The sequence below is a fragment of the Chrysochloris asiatica genome, unplaced genomic scaffold, assembly GCF_000296735.1.
Source record: "Chrysochloris asiatica unplaced genomic scaffold, ChrAsi1.0 scaffold00104, whole genome shotgun sequence".
Lineage (NCBI taxonomy): Eukaryota > Metazoa > Chordata > Mammalia > Afrosoricida > Chrysochloridae > Chrysochloris > Chrysochloris asiatica.
In genome coordinates this window covers 4198092-4214830 of record NW_006408622.1, presented here as the reverse complement: position 1 = coordinate 4214830, position 16739 = coordinate 4198092, and positions in this window count along the sequence as shown.

Genomic DNA, 16739 nt, shown 5'->3' with positions numbered 1-16739 from the left:
TCACTATGAGTCCAAACTAACTGGACAATACTTAACAACTATATATATATATTTGTGAAATGCCATCGAGTAAGTTCTGACCCAATAACGACTGTGTATAGGATTTCCGAGGAGCAGCTGGTGAGCTTGAACTACCGACCTTGCAGTTCAAATGGCTTTGGAGTCTGGCACATTAACCCACAGCACCACACCAGGACTCCTCCATAGATAGATAGATAGATAGATAGATAGATAGATAGATAGATAGATAGATAGATAGATAGATAGATAGACAGACAGACAGACAGACAGACAGACAGACAGATAGATAGATAGATAGATAGATAGATAGATAGATAGATAGATAGATAGATAGATAGAGATATTCTCTTTTCCATTTTTTTTGCTTTGTTCTTTATTTATCTGCATGTTTCAATTTTCAGCTTTTCTCTGGGGATGTAATTCAGGTTTGTAATTGAATCAATCATTTGTCTTGATTCATAGTCTAACAATGCACACTCTTGAGTTTCATGTTTAGCTGTGATACCACTAATCTTAGGTGATAGGTAGTAACTGGTTTAAGATTGAAGACACATAGCAGCCTATGATAAATGGAGACAAAAATATTAAAGTTGTCTAAGACTTCACTTGACTTGGATCTACTATCAGCACTCAGGGAAGCAGCAGCCAAGTAATCAAACAGCATATTACATTAGGCAAATCTGCCACAAAAGTCCTCTTTAAATTGTTTAAGAGCAAAGATTTCACTTTGAGGACTAAGGTGTACCTGGCCCAAGGGATAATATTTTTAATCACCTCATATGCATGTGAAAGTTGGACAATGAATGAGGAAGACCATAAAAGAATTGATGCATTTGATTTATGATGCTGGAGAAGAATATTAAAAGCACCAAGGACTGCCAGAAGAACAAATAAATCTATATTGGAAGATCTACAGCCAGAAGGCTCCTTCAAAGCCAAGATGGTCAACCTTAGTCTCGCAAACTTCAGACATATTGTTGGGGGGAACTAATCCCTGGAGAAGGATATCACGTTTGGTAAAGTGGAGAGTCAGCGAGGCAGGAAAAGACCTCCAGTGAGATGGATTGACACAATGACAACAGCAATGGTCTGAAATGGACAATTGTGAGGATGCCATAGGACTGGGCAATGTTGCATTCTGTTGTTGTTCTGAATCTGAACCAACTCAACAATACCTATCAAGCAGCCCTATGCAACTTGTATATATGCGTTGTAAAAATATAACCAAGAATACATTATTGTTGGTGAGAGCCTTAGGGAATGTCTATTGTAAGGAGTTCTCTGCTTTGGTGGAAGTGGGAAGAAACTCCATTAGACTACATAGTCAGAGTAGCTGGTACTTACCCGGAAACACCCCCACAGCATTAAGGGATGATGACCTGGTAGCTGCCTGGCTGTGTCTCTCCTTTACCTATACTTTGTTTCTCTGACCAATAGCTACAGATCACATATTCACATTCCTTTTCATAGATGTGTGGCCCTTTTGTACTGGGCAAGTGTTGAACTGAAATATACGCTAAGACGTCTATAGACTAACTTCCTCTCTTAGTTTTCTTGGTAAAAGGACCTCCAAAAACTCATATAGAAGCGAAAGTCACTAACATTCCACCAGCATGATATTTTGTATATATAATATATTTCATGTTTTGTTGCTTGGACTTTAAAAAATTGCTAACAATAATAGGCACACAGGCTATCTTCAGAATTTATGATGTATGTGGTTAAAAAAAAAAAGAGAGAGAGAAAAATACCATAGATTTGTTTTAGTTTAGTGTTTTTTTTCTCTCTCTCTCTCTAGAAAAGATGTATTGTGCTGGTACTAGAAATAAGTCGAAGAGAAGTTGGGAGAATCTTCATGGTATTATATGAAAATTGTCAAGCTGCTAAGAGATACTCACTGCCAATGAGCCAGCCTCAAAGTATATTTAAACTCAAATTGTTCCATTTCCTCGGACAATAGCTTGAGCCTGTGTAGTTGTAAAGTACCCCCCAAAAGAGTATTTACTTTATCTTATCAGGGACTGTAGTAATAAAAGAATTATAAATGTCCTGTTTATCAGGTTCCTTCAGTATGCTGGTTGTCACAGCTTCACTTTTTCCCACCCTCTCTAAAGAAAATGTGCCCCTACTCTCTTCAACCCAAATATCAGAAATCCTAAGTTATCAGAGCAAGCCCGTCTTCCTATTAGGACTATGTGTGTGATCAACAATGTTTTATGCCCCATAATTAAGGTACAGGTAATGAGCAATTATGCAGATCATGAATTAATTATATTTAAAACGGAGGCCATTACAATCAATATTCCTCACATTCCAACTGCATTCTGGAATTAATAAATCTAATTAAAACTTTCAATTGGCAGTGATCTGTTTATATCACATTACTCACAAAGTGATCTGTTTTTATCACCTTTGTGAACATCACAATTAACAATGGTGCGTGAATAACTGCATATGCTATAAACCTACCATGGAATTTGGGACCTTTGCTTAGAAAGCTTAATTAAGACACAGTTTGTTGGAGTGATTTCTTGTTTTTACCAGCTAACTACCGTGGAGTCAGGGAAATGGGCTGAACAGTTCAGACATCTTCATAGTGAGTGTTGGAACCTGTCTTTCTGATCCTCTCAGACAGGGGTATTTTATCCAGGAAGCTAGGTAAACAGGAACTTATTTGTGCTTACTGAACAATGGTGAAAAACATGAAAAACTGTTCACTACGGATTATTAAGTTGTTGTTGTTGTTGTTGTTAAGTGCCATCGCGTCGGGTCCGACAGCACGAGTAAATCCTTGCTTGCTTTGTCCCTGTCAGGGATAGTAAATTTGAATAGAGACTTTGATTCTATATGAAGGTGCTATGGCATTGGGAGAAAGACAAATGTCAACCGGACCCAGAAGCAAGATCTTCGTGTATGAAAAAAAATGTGAAATTGTTTACTACAAATTAGTAAATAAGCTCTAGCAAGTCCATGCTTGCCATGTTTGTTGGGTGAATTTAGTCTCAGAAAAAAGTGTTTCAAAGTGAATTGGAAGTAACAGCCATTAGTTGGTCCAGGTTGTTGTTGTTAGGTGCCATCAGATCTATACAGAGTCATAGTGACCCTGTGCACAACAGAACAAAACACTGCCCGGTCCTGCGCCGACCTCACAATCTTTGCTATGGTGTCAAGTCTATTGCTTCTGTCACTGTGCCAACCCATCTTATTGTGGGTTTACTTCTTCCTCTCTGACCCTCCACTTTACCAAACATGATCTTCTTCTTCAGTGACTGGTCCCTCCTGAAAATATGTCCAAAGTCTAAGAGACAAAATTGGCTTATCCTGGCCTCCAAGGAGCATTGTGGCTTTACTTCTTCCAATACCAGAGTGGTTTGTTCTTTAACATGCTCCTCCAACCACAATTCAAATACATCAGTTCTTCTACAGTCTTACATATTCACTGTCCAACTTTCACATGCATATGAAGTTATTGAAAACACAATGGATTGGGTTAGTTGTCTTCTGCAGCAGATTTACCTAAAGCAATGTCATTTGATTTCTTGTCTGCTGCTTCCATGAGTGTTGACGGTTCATGGGAGCAAAATGAAGTCTTTGACAACTTCAATCTTTTCTCCATTTATCTGGATGTTAGTTATTGGTCTATTAGTGAAGATTTTCATTTTCTTTACACTGAGGTGCAACCCACGCTGAAGGCTGCGGTCTTTGATCATCGATAAATATTGTAAGTCCTCTTCACTTTCAGCAAACAAGGTTGTATCATCTGCATACCATACACAGGCTGCTAAAGAGTCTTCCTTCAATTCTAATGCCACATTTTTCTTCATAAAATCCAGCTTTTCAGATTATTCGCTCAGCATATAGAGTGAATAAGTATGGTGAAAGAATACAACCCTGGTGCATAACTTTCCTAATTTTAAACTATCCTGTGTTTCCTTGTTCTGTTCGAAAAACTGCTTCTTGGTCTACATATAGGTTCCTCATGATCACAATTAAGTGTTCCAGAGTACTCATTCTCCACAAAGTTTTCCCTAGCTTGTCATGACCCACACAATTGAAAACCTTTGCATAGTATATAAAGCACAGGTAAATATCTTACTGGCATTCTATGCTTTTAGCCAAGATTCATCTGACTCCAACAATAACATCCCTTATTCCATGTCCTCTTCTGAATCTGGCTTGAACCTCTGGAAGTTGTTTATCAATATATGGTTGCAGCCATTTTTTAATTATCTTTAGCAAAATTTTACTTGCATGTGAGATTAATGATATTGTTCCATGATTTCGACTTTCCATTGGGTCACCTCTCTTTGGGATGGGCATAAATACTCTTCCAGTCAATTGACCAGGTATTTATTTTCCAAATTCATGGACATAGCTGGGTTAGTGCATCAGTGCTGCATCAGTTTTGCTGAAAGATTTCAATTTCTATTCCATCAGTTCCTAGGACCTTGTTCTTTACCAATGCCATCAACGCACCTTGGACTTCTTCCTTCAGTATCATTAGATCTTGATCATATGCTACCTCCTGAAACAGTTGAATATCAAGCATTTCTTTTTGGTACAATGAATCTGTGTATTCCTTCCATATTCTTTTGATGGTTTCTGCATCATTCAATATTTTGGCCATACAATCAAGTTGAGGCTTGAGTTTTTTCTTCAGTTCTCTCAGCTTGAGAAATGCTGAGCATGTTCTTCCCTTTTGGTTTTCAGATCGTTGTACATTTCATTATAATATTTGACTTTGTCTCCTTGATGTGCCCTTTGAAATTTTTTATTCAGCTCTTTTACCTCCTTATTTCTTCCATTTGCTTTAGCATCTCTATGCTGGAAAGCAAGTTTCAGAATCTCTCTGATACCCATTTTACTTTTTTCCTTCTTTTCTTCTTAATGAGCTTTTGCTTTCTTCTTGTATGATGTTCTTGATGTCATCCCACAAGTCTTCTGGTCTTTGGTCTTTAGTGTGTAATGCATCAAATCTGGTCTTCAGATGATCTCTAAATTCAGGTGGGATACGTTCAAGATCATATTTTGCTCTTGTGGACTTGTTTTAATTTTCTTCAGCTTCAGCCTGAACTTGCATATGAGCAGTTGATGATCATAGTTGCATAGTCTGCCCCTGGCCTTGTTTTGGCTGATGATATGGAGCTTTTCCACCAGCTCTTTCCACAGATGCAGTTAATTTGATTTCTATGTGTTCCATCTGGTGAGTTCTATCGGTATAGTTGTCTTTTATGTTGTTTAAAAAGGTATTTGCAATGAAGACGTCATTGATCTTGCAAAATTCTATCATGCGATCTTCAATATCATTTCTATCACCAAGGCCATATTTTCCGACTACTGATCCTTCCTCTTCGTTTCCAACCTTTGCATTCCAATTGCCAGTAATGATCAATGCATTTTGATTGCATGTTTGATCAATTTCAGACTGATGAAGTTGGCAGAATTCTTCAATTTAATCACTACTGGCTTTACTTGTTGGTGTGTAAATTTGCGTCCTGATGTGGTGCCCTAGGATAAGCACCAGGTCAGTTTGAACTACAATGTTGGTGGTTCAAACTCACCAGCTGCTCCTTGGAAACCCTATACAGGGTCAAAACCTACTCAGTGGCTCTTAACAACAACGACTGGTATTACCTGTAGGTGTATGGATATTATCCTATCACAGACAGTGTTGTACTTCAAGACAGATCTTGATATGTTCTTTTTGATGATGAATGTGACATCATTCCTCTTTAATTTACCATTCCCAGCATAATAAACCATGTGGTTGGTTGTCAGATTTAAAATGGTCAATACCAGTCCGTTTCAGTTCACTAACGATATTGATGCTTCTGTGTTCCATTTCATTTTTGGCAATATCCAAGTTTCCTAGATTTCTACTTCATAAATCCATGTTCTTATTATTAATGGATATTTACAGCTGTTTTTCTTCATTTTGAGTTGTGTCCCACCAGCAAATGAATGTCCCAAATGATTTATTCCATTTGCATCATCACAGTGAACTCTACTTTGAGGAGGCAGCTCCTCCCCAGGCATACTTTGAATCCCTTCCAACTTGAGGGGCTCATCTTCCAGCACTATATCTGACAGTATTCTGGTGCACCTTATCGTGTTTCAATATTCAAAATTCTGGTGCTAACAGTGTTCCATTGCTATTCATAATGTTTTCAGTGACTAAATAATTGAGTAGTCTATCTCTCCTTCTCCTAGTCTGTCTTCATCTAGAAGCTAAACTGAAGCCTGTCCACCACGGATGACCCTGCTGGTATTTAAAATACCCTTGGCATAGCTTCCAGAAACACAGCAATATGCCAGCTACCACGTATGACAAACTGACAGATGAGTGGTGGAAGGTACAGGTAGGCCTTGATTTAAGATGAGGCTTCTTTTAGACTACGTAGTAATTTGGTTTTGAAGTAAGTTGAATACTTCTTTGTTTTGTTTCATTTATTTTAATTCATTTTGCCTTACACTATCAGTATTTTTACAAATCCAATCTCTATTAATAAATGGTATTTAGAAAGATTACATATATACTCATTTAACGTACGTATATATAACTGATGATGTTGTTGTTGTTTTCTTATTGTTACATGCCATCAAATTGGTTCTGACTCATAGTGACCCTGTATAGGATTTTCTGAGGAAAACCACAGACCATGTGGTGTAGTACTTCTCCTACAGCACCACACCAGGACTAAATTGTAACAACAACAACAACAAAATCAAAGATCGTCATAAGTGCAGTTTCTCTTTTTCTGAAAATTTGGAATTGGGACTAAGCGATCCCAGTCTAATTCTGATGGGTTTCCTGTATAAAGAAAAATGTAAATTTGAGAGCTGTGGGAAGCCGTATTTAATTCCTCTAGAGTGTATATCCAAGAAAGCAGCAAGATACTCAATGAGGAAGATGGAAGCAGATGTCTGAAGATATGGAGCCCGGGAAAGCATTTTGTCCTGGTGTGATGGTGTAGGATAAGCACTGGAGTAAAAGTTTGGTTGAACTGCAAGATTATGGTTGAAAATCACCAGCCATTTCTTGGAAACCCTATTACAGGGTCACTATGAATTTGGAGCTAACTCTATGGCACTTGCCAAATAGATTCAGAGAATGGCGCATGTTATCAGCACTATCTGATTTCAAACCTGTTCCATCACCCAAAAGAAACCCCATACCCACGAGCAGGCATTTCCCATTTTCACCTGACAAGATAGCAAAATCACTAGTCTACTTTCTGCCTCTATGAATTTGCCTATTCTAGACATATCATATGATTGGAATCATACCACATAATATAAGCTTTTTGTGACAGGCTTCTTTCAATTAACCATATGTTTTCAAGATCTCCCCATGTTGCAGTACGTATCTGTCTTTTAACGGATGAATAATATTCCATTGTGTGGAAGCAACACACTGTGTTTACCCATTCATCTCATCAAATGTGGAATCCTGGGAGTATCTTTGTCCTGTGCCACTCTAGATACCTTTACAAATCCATCTCATCTTTATATAAATACCTCTGATTCTTTTTGAAAAAAAAAATATTTTGCTTATGTTCACAGGAATTAGCTTTTACTTCTTCCATGAGTTCTAATTAGTATAGGAGGAATCACCTAATAACAATTCTTACAGGAGGTGAAGCCTTGAGCAGGGCTTAGAACAAAGGGGGAGATTTAATGAGTATAAAGCAATGGGTACAACATGGAAATAAAAGCTATCAAAAGAGGAGTCAGAAAGAACAAAGATACAGACACGAGCATAGTGTTTCCTCAAACACCAGAACCCAGCTGAAGTGGGAAAATAGTATAGGGACAATAAATGCACTTCGGTAGATGTATCCTTATACCTGTATAAGGAATAATTAGACAAGCTGAGGTCTGAAAAGCCAACTTCTCTTTGGCCCCAACTGTATAAGATGGCTTTTCTCTGGCACTATAAAATGTATTGGAATTAACGATCTCCTAAGTTTTCCTTCCCATCAGTAGGCTGGACCATAAAATCGGGACCTCATCTAGTCAGTTGCCTCCTCTAACCTCAAATGATGAGAAAACAGGGGTAAGGTCACCCTCAGTAGTAATTAACAGACTCAGGTATACTGCCCTTGAGGTGGGGTCAGAGAGTCATATTTATAAATACCCCACAGCAAGTAAGATACCAAAACCTGAACAGAGGCTGGCAATCCTTTCTGTGAATTAATATATGCCTAACATTGAACAATTACTTCATCTCTTTGAACTTCATCCTATGTTTTGTTTTGTTTTATTTTGTTTAGCTAGAACATACCTCACTGATGGGATAAAAGGAGTTCTTGAGTTGTCTGTGAACGGACTTTGCAGAATCTATTTCATTATTCCCATCTATGAATACATTCCTCTATTGGCTACACATGTTTATTGAATACTTATGAGAAAAGCATGGAATTGTGGTTCACTAACAGGGAGAAACAATGAGAGAGAGAGAGAAATCTGTATTCACTGGAGAAATGGCAAATTGTTCCCCTAGATCTATTCGTATCATGACTATATTCTAAAAGGAGAAGAGTGATTTTAGAAAATGTGTAGCTGGCCTTCTTTACCCCATCCATCCAACCTTACCAAGGGATACTTTAGTGACAGCTTTGCAGGCTTATGTGTCATCTGTCTTCCTTTGGCTAGTCAGGTTGGGTGGGGTGCACCATGTTGGTTTCTAGAAGTCTTCTTGGGAAGTGACAAGCCGGATGTTCTGCCCCCAGCCTGCCACTGTGATTTTCCTCTTGCTTTCTGTTTAAGTGACAAAAAGGACAGCTCAGGAATAATCCAGAGTAATTGAGAGGATTCCCACCACGACGTGTGGCATTGCCCACAGCTCCCCTTGCAATCACCCAATTCATATTTTAGGCTCTGACACCAAAGCTGGAGGTATTTTACAGTTCTCAGTTCCATGTCAGCAGCTCACAATACAGCTGAATACCAGTCCTATTTAAATCTGTGGGAAAATAGCTGCAGGTGACATAACCTTTCGTGTCGTACTACTGTGTACATACACAAATAATTGGGACTCTTGACCCTGTCTGGGCCCATACAACTGTAAGTACAAACTTGACATTTTGATACTGCTGCTAGCCTTTCTCATTGTTATTTTCTGTTTCAATAATCCATTGCAGGTAGAAAAATGAAAGAAGGAAGCATGAATGATTAATGCTGTCAAGCTAAAATAATGTATTTAGAAAAATCTATAAATCTGTTATTTGTGGCATTTTAAAACTGAACACGACACTCCTCAGTGCCACGCAGCCTGTTTCCCAGCAGATGAATGTGAGTGCTCGGTAGCACAGGGCGGCTGGGAGGCCTTTGGAGTCCTGGTGAAGCCAGGCTGTGGTTGTACCCGGGGGGCCTTGGGTTCACTCGGTTATTAAGGTCAGGCACAGAAACTCAGACCCCCCCAGAGTCTGCCTTGCACTTGTACTGGGTAAGGCAGGGAGGCTAGGCTTTGCTTGCCAACTCACCCCTCCCAGGTGGCTACAGCCCCGAGGGTGCAGGCAGCCAGCTGCCTCTTGCTCCAACCCAATCACTATTGGATTTAGTTCAAGCAAGGGCTGAAAGTTGATCAAGTTAGGCCCACAGGGAGCTCAGCACAGCTCCAGAAAGTCTTTTGAATGCTGATCCCAGCACACCACATGGCTCTGCTATTTCCAAAGGCCCTCAGCCTTCATCTCCTTGCCCAAAAGCCTCATCTTTCAGAGGTGGCAGCACCGTCCCTACCAACCTACACATGAGCTCCCCGTCTAACCGCTCCACTCTGCCCAGAAGGCACTCTAGTAAAGCAAGTGTGGGACCCTAAGATGACATTAAGATGACTTGGAATTAAACCACCAATTGGCAGCCCAAACTGAGATAATCAACATATTTGTTAGACATGCTTGGAAAGCAACTCAAATTTCTATAGACAATAAAACTGCCAATGATGGGATTATTTGGAAACGCAGAATTTTTTAGCACCTGGTCAAAACAGTCACAAATGAAATAGTATTTGTCAATGGACACAGACTAGACCGGGAGTTTGGGCTGTGCAGGGAGTTGTTGCATAGGGGCTTCCTAGTAAAAATGTGCAGTCCTTGTGTGGCGCTGTGGGGTAATGCTCTGGACTACAAAGTCACTTTGAACTGCAGGGTTGGTGGTTCAAGCTCACCAGCTGCTCTTCAGAAATCATATATAGGATCACTATGGGTTGTAACCAAGGAGCTCTGGTAGCGTAGTGGTTACGAATCAGGCCGCGAGCTGCAAGGTCAGCAGTTCGAACTACCAGCTGTTCAGTGGGAGAAAGATGAGGCTTTCTGCTCCCATAAAGATTTACAGCCTCGGAAACCCTGTACAGGGTCGCTATGAGTTGGAACCGAGTCCACGGCACATAACAACAACAACAACATGGGTTGTAACTGACTCGTCAGCACTTAACAACAACAACAGGAGAAATGTAGGCTTCAGAGAGAGGAGAGGGGTCTCCTGGGAACATAGATCCTCCAGCAGATTGCAAGTCCTCTAGGAATGGGGTCGCACTCAGAGAGAGGCAGCTCTGGCTCTGCAGACTGGTTACTGGGGCCCCTTATTTCCAAGGGCACCCGCCTCTGCTCCATTTGGCCAATATTGTTTCCAGTGTCTATTCAATGGCAGAAGTTGTTATCCCTAAGCATTTTAGAGATTGAGGCTAGGGCACACCAGTGATGGGGTGCTGGTGGGGCAGGTTATAGACAGTTACATAGGTGAGATAAATACATAGATAGTTTCTACCAAGTCTACTCTGACTCATGAAGACTTTATCTACTGCAGAATGAAGCACTGCCCTTCCTCTGTCATCCCCGCGATCGTCATCACGTTCAAATCCACTGCTATGATTGTTGTGCTCATCTAGCTCACTAAGGATCTTCTTTGTCCTCTTTGGCTTCTACTTCACCAGACATCATGTTCTTCTCCAGTGATTCTTCCCTCCTGAAGGCATGTCCAAAGCAGCTGGGACAGACACTTTTCTGTTGTGAGCCACACAGCTTTCACTAGCTCATTTTCAGAAGCAGCTCCCCAGATCTTTCTTCCTAGTCTGTCTTAGTCTGTAAGCTCTCTTGAAACCTGTTTACCATGGGTGACCCTGCTGGTATTTGAAATGCTGGTGGCCCAGCATCCAGCATCAGAGCTACCACCTTAGAACATACTGAGAAGACAGGTGACAAGGTAAGCACTCTTTAAAGGGCACATGGCCTCAAAAGATCTTGGCATTTATTAAGTGATACTGGTGGACAAAGATCTGATGATGTGTTGGTTGCTAGGGCCGGGGGTGGTGTACATGTGAGAGCAAGACAGGAGAGGGGAGGGGACAGGAAGAACAGGAATGCTGGGTCCATGGCTTCTTTCTCCCTTTGACCTTTAATGAAACTCTTATTTGTCTCGTGTGTCTCTGCCACTAAGTTCTCCTGATTGACATGGGCTCGGTGTCTAGTGCCATGACTGGTAGAGAAGAGGGATTCAACCATGTGCAGATTTTCACCTCATAACTGGACCATAAGGGCAGATATCACTGATCAGTCAGCTTTCTGGTTACCTGCAAGACTGAGCACAGCCTGCGTCTGCCCAAACCCTCTATGGCAAAATTAATGGCTGCACCAAACCTTGCTCTGAGGCCATCGTATATATGCATCGGGCCAGCAGAGGGGGAATGGATTTTAATCCAGTTTGTGTGTCTGCATTAGCGGAGCCACAGATGCCAGACTTGTTTGAAGATGCCTGCTTCACTCAGGTGCTGGATCTCAATAATTTAAAATTAACTCAACTCTCTCAGCATAAAAAGTAATGGCTCTGTCAGAACCCAAGTGCGGGATACCTAATTTAGGGTTTCACACGCTAATTTTGAATAAATGGAGGTGTCAGGAGAAGGAAGGGTTCTTTTTTTAAGTGCATAAAGGGAGACTGTGAGTTAGTGGAAGCCATTAAAGTTACATGTTTAGTGTCTTGGGCTTCCTGCATGTCAGACCCAGAACAGTTCTGAAAGCCTGTGCCTGGGGAGGGGCTCCAGGACCTATTGAAAAGACACACACTATTTTCTTCCTGGAAGCCTTTGACTTTGGGGCACAGATTCCACCCTGAATATAAGCTAGAAACCCAGGAGTGCCCATCCAGGTACCATATGATCTTAGGCCAAGCTTCAAAGAAAGCCTGGTGGCTCACAAAGAAATCTCGCTGTGGGCACTCAGGACAGAAAGGAGAGGAATCCAGACATCCCTCTCCTGTTGAATTGCTCCTTGGAGCTTGTCTTTTCAGCAAGGAGTGCAGAGGTCAGCTCAGGACACAGGTAAAGTCACTGACCCTGGTGTTTGACTTCTGTGAAAATCCCAGATTCCCCAAAGGGACCCAGTAAAGGCCACCTTGTCTGCCCCCAACTCGTGTAACACTCTCATCCTGTTTCCCACTCGCGGCAAGTCTGTGGGCACTTCTGACAGTGGTCTGTCCCTGGGCCAGTGATGTCTGAAGATGCTCCCGACAGAACCGGTTTTCCCAGATCCCAGATAGCCTGGGCTGTTTGCAGCAGAGAGACTTGGAAATAAAGGGCATCTCTCTCTTTAGCTTCTCTGTGCGAATCCAGACTGTCTTGCCCCTGCTGCCTGCCTGGCTTGTCTGTGATCTGAGATCCTGATCCATCCACCTTCTGACGAAAGCCCAAGGGGCCAAGCCAAGATTGGGTCATGCCATTGTTCAGCCTGGGAATGGGCCTGAAATCCATTTAGAACTCAACTGGAACAGTTGGCTTTCTGCAGCTTGGAAGAGTGCTCACTCATGTCTGGACCTCAATGCTCATGTGCAGCATGAGTTCTGAGGAAACCAACAGAGGGTCTCTGTCTGCTTGAGCTTCACGCCCTGTGATCTGGTAGATGAATGTATTCCCCGGGCGTAGTAAACACAGTCATGTTTCAACATGTTTTCCTCTGATATAATCATATCCATAGCTCCAGCACACTCTTAAAAAAAAAAAAAAAAAGCAAAAAACAAAGCCAAAACCAAACAGTTGCCTTTGAGTATGCTCCAACTCCCGGAGACCCTATTTATTTCAGAGTAAAATTGTTCTCCAGAAAATTTGGGGGAAAGTAGATGACTAAAACTTTCTGCCAAAGTGCCAATGGGTAATCTCAAGCCACCCACCTTTTGGTTAATAGGTTAGCTGTTTGAGGCACTCCAGGTGACCTACCACATTCTTGGGAGCACTCACTTCCTGGAGCCAAGTCTTCATCCCGCTGACCTGGACATAGTCCTGTCCACCTGCAGGGCTATGACCCCACAGGTGCAGTTCCTGGGAAGAGCTCTGCCTTGCTGTTTCACCCTCCTGCATGCACTGGGTCATCATTCTACAGCTCATGGGACCTGGTGGACAGGAAGAGGACAAAGTATGAAGACTTCCCTATGGAGGGGTCCCTGTTTCACCTCATAAATTTGTGTGGAAGATCAATATCCTCTCCATATAACTTGTCATGGAGTCAGTTGTGCCTCCTTCCACCCCAATATATGTGTCAGGGGTTATGATTCCCATTGGTTGTTCAGTTATGCAAAGATGTAATGTGGCAGTTATATGATGATCCCCCATGATATGATCAGCTGTGGGAAACCATAGAGAGGACTAAGAATGGGATGCTATTGTTATGTGCCTGCGAGTTGGTTCCAACTCATAGTGACCCCATATAGGGTTTCTGAAGAACAGCTGGTAGGTTCTAACCATGTAGTATAGTGGTTACGAATCAGGCTGTGAACCTTAAGGTCAGGAGTTCGAAACTACCAGCTGTTCCACAGGAGATATATGAGGCTTTCTGCTCCCGTAAAGATTTACAGTCTTGGAAACCCTGTACAGTGTCACTATGAGTCAGAACCGACTCCACGGCACATAATCATGACCACCAATTGGTTCAAATCAGCCTTGTGGTCCAGTATTTATCCTACAGTGCCACAGCATGCCTCCAAGATGGGATGTAGCACCCTTAATCCCATCACAGTTCTCACTCAATGTAACCTCTCACAAGTAGTTTTCACAGGTTGTGGTCTGCAACACAGTTTACATGTTGTTGGTAGGTGCCATCGAGTCGGCACTGACTCTTAGCAACCCTATGCACACGAGAACGAAACATTGCCCAATCGTGGGCCAACCTCACAATTGTTGCCACGCTTAAGCCCATTAAGGCTGCCATGTTGCCAATCCATCTCACTGGGCGTCTTCCTCTTTTTCTCTGACCCTCTACCTTACCTAACATGATATCCTTCTCCAGCTACTGGTCCCTCCTGACAATATGTCTGAAGTGAGAGACGAAGTCTGGCCATTCTGGTGTCCAAGGAGCACTTTGGCTGCACTTCTTCCAACACAGATCTGTTGGTTCTTTTGGCAGCCCATGGCACTTTCAGTATTCTCCTCCAATTCCATAATTCAAAAGCATCAATTCTGCCACAGTTGTCCTTATTTATTATTCAGCTTTCACATGCTTATGAGGTTACTATAAATACCATTGTTTAGGTCAGGTGCACCTTAGTCCTCAAGCTGACATCTTTGCTCTTCAATACTTTAAAAAGGTCTTGTGCAGCAGATTTGCCTAATGAAATATGTCATGTGATTTCTTAACTGCTGCTTCTGTAAGTGTTGATAGTTAATCCAAAAGAATGAAATCCTTGACAACTTCAATTTTTTCTCTGTTGATAAGAATGTTGTTTATTGGTCCAATGGTGAGGATTTTTGTTTTCTTTATATTGAGATGCAATCCATACAAAGGCTGAGGTCTTTTATTTTCATCAATAAATACTTTAAGTACTCTTTACTTTCAGCAAGCAAAGTTGTATCATCTGGATATTGCAGGTTGCTAATGAGTCTTCCTCCAATCATGATGCCACATTTTTCTTCATAGAACCCAGCTTCTTGTAGTATTTGCTCTGCATACGGATTGAATAAGTATGATGAAAGAAAACAACCCTGTCACACACCTTTCTTAATTTTAAACCATTCAGTGTCCCCATGTTCTGTTCAAACAACTGCCTGTTGGTCCATGTACAGATTCCTCATGAGCACAATGAAGTGTTCCAGAATACTCATACTTCGCAATGTTGCCCATAGCTTGTCCACACAATCGAAAAACTTTGTATAGTCAATAAAGTACAGGTAAACATCTCTCTGGTATTCTCTACTTTCAGCCAAGATCCATCAGACATAGCAATGATATCCCTCATTTCATGTCCTCTTCTGAATCTGGCTTCTACCTCTGTAAGTTCTCTGTCAATGTATGCTTGCAGCCCTCTCTGTATTACCACCTTGAGTAAAACTTGACTTGCATGGGATATCAAAGATATTATCCGATGATTTTTGCATTCCACTGGGTCACCTCTCTGTGGAATGGGCAGAAATTCAGATCTCCTCCAATCAGTTGGCCAGACAGTTGTCTTCCAAATTTCTTGGCAGAGATGAGTGAGTGCTTCTAGTGCCGCCTCACTTTCTTGAAAGATTTCAATTTTGATTCCATCAATTCCTGGTGCCTTGTTCTTTGCCAAATCCTTCAATGCACCTTGGACTTCTTTCTTCAGTATCATTGGCTCTTGATCATACGCTACCTCTTAAAATGGTTTGAACATCAACCATTTCCTTTTGGTACAGTGACTCTGTGTATTCCTTCTATCTTCTCTTGATGCTTTCTGCATCATTCAATAATTTGCCCAAATAATCTTTCAATAACAAAAGTCGAGGCTTGGATTTTTTTCTTCAGTCCCCCCAGTTTGAGAAATGCTGAGTGTGCTCTTCCGTTTTGGTTTTCTGATTCCAGATCTTTGCACAATTTGTTATTATATTTGACTTTAACTTCTCAAGCTGACCTTTGAAATTTTCTGTTCAGCTCTTGTACTTCCTCATTTCTTCCATTTGCTTTAGTACCTCTATGCTGGAGAGCAAGTTGCAGTGTCTCTTCTGATATTCATTTTGATCTTTTCCTTCTTTATTGCGTTCTTAATGACTTTTTGCTTTCTTCTTGTATGATGTTCTTGATGTCATCCCACAACTCTTCTGGCCTTTGGTCTTTAGTGTTTAATGTAGCAAATCTGGTCTTTAGATGATCTCTAAATTCAGGTGGGATATATTCAAGGTCATATTTTGGCTCTTGTGGACTTGCTTTCATTTTCTTCAGCTTCAGTTTGAATTTACATATGAGCAATTGATGGTCTGTTCCACAATCTGTCCCTGGCCTTGTTTTGACTGATGATATAGAGCATCTCCATAGTCTCTTTCCACAGATGTAGTCAATTTGATTTCTATGTGTTCCATCTGGCGATGTCCATGTGTATAGTCGTCTCTTATGCTGTCTAAAGAAGGTGTTTGAAATAACAAATAATTGATTTTGCAGAGATCTATCATGCAATCTACATTACAGCATCATTTTTATCATCAAGGCCATATTTGCCAACTACTGATCCTTCTTCTTTACTCCCAACCTTTGTATTCCAATCACCAGTAATGATCAATACATCTTGATTGCATGTTTGATCAATTTCAGGTTGAGAAAGTTAGTAGAATTTTCTATTTCATCCTCTATGGCTTTAGTGGTTGCTGTGTAAATTTGAATAATAGTGTTATTAACTCGTCTTCCCTGTAGTCGCATGGATATTATCCTATCACAGACAACATTGTACCTTATGACTCATCTGGATATGTTCTTTTTGACAATGAATGCAACACCATTCCT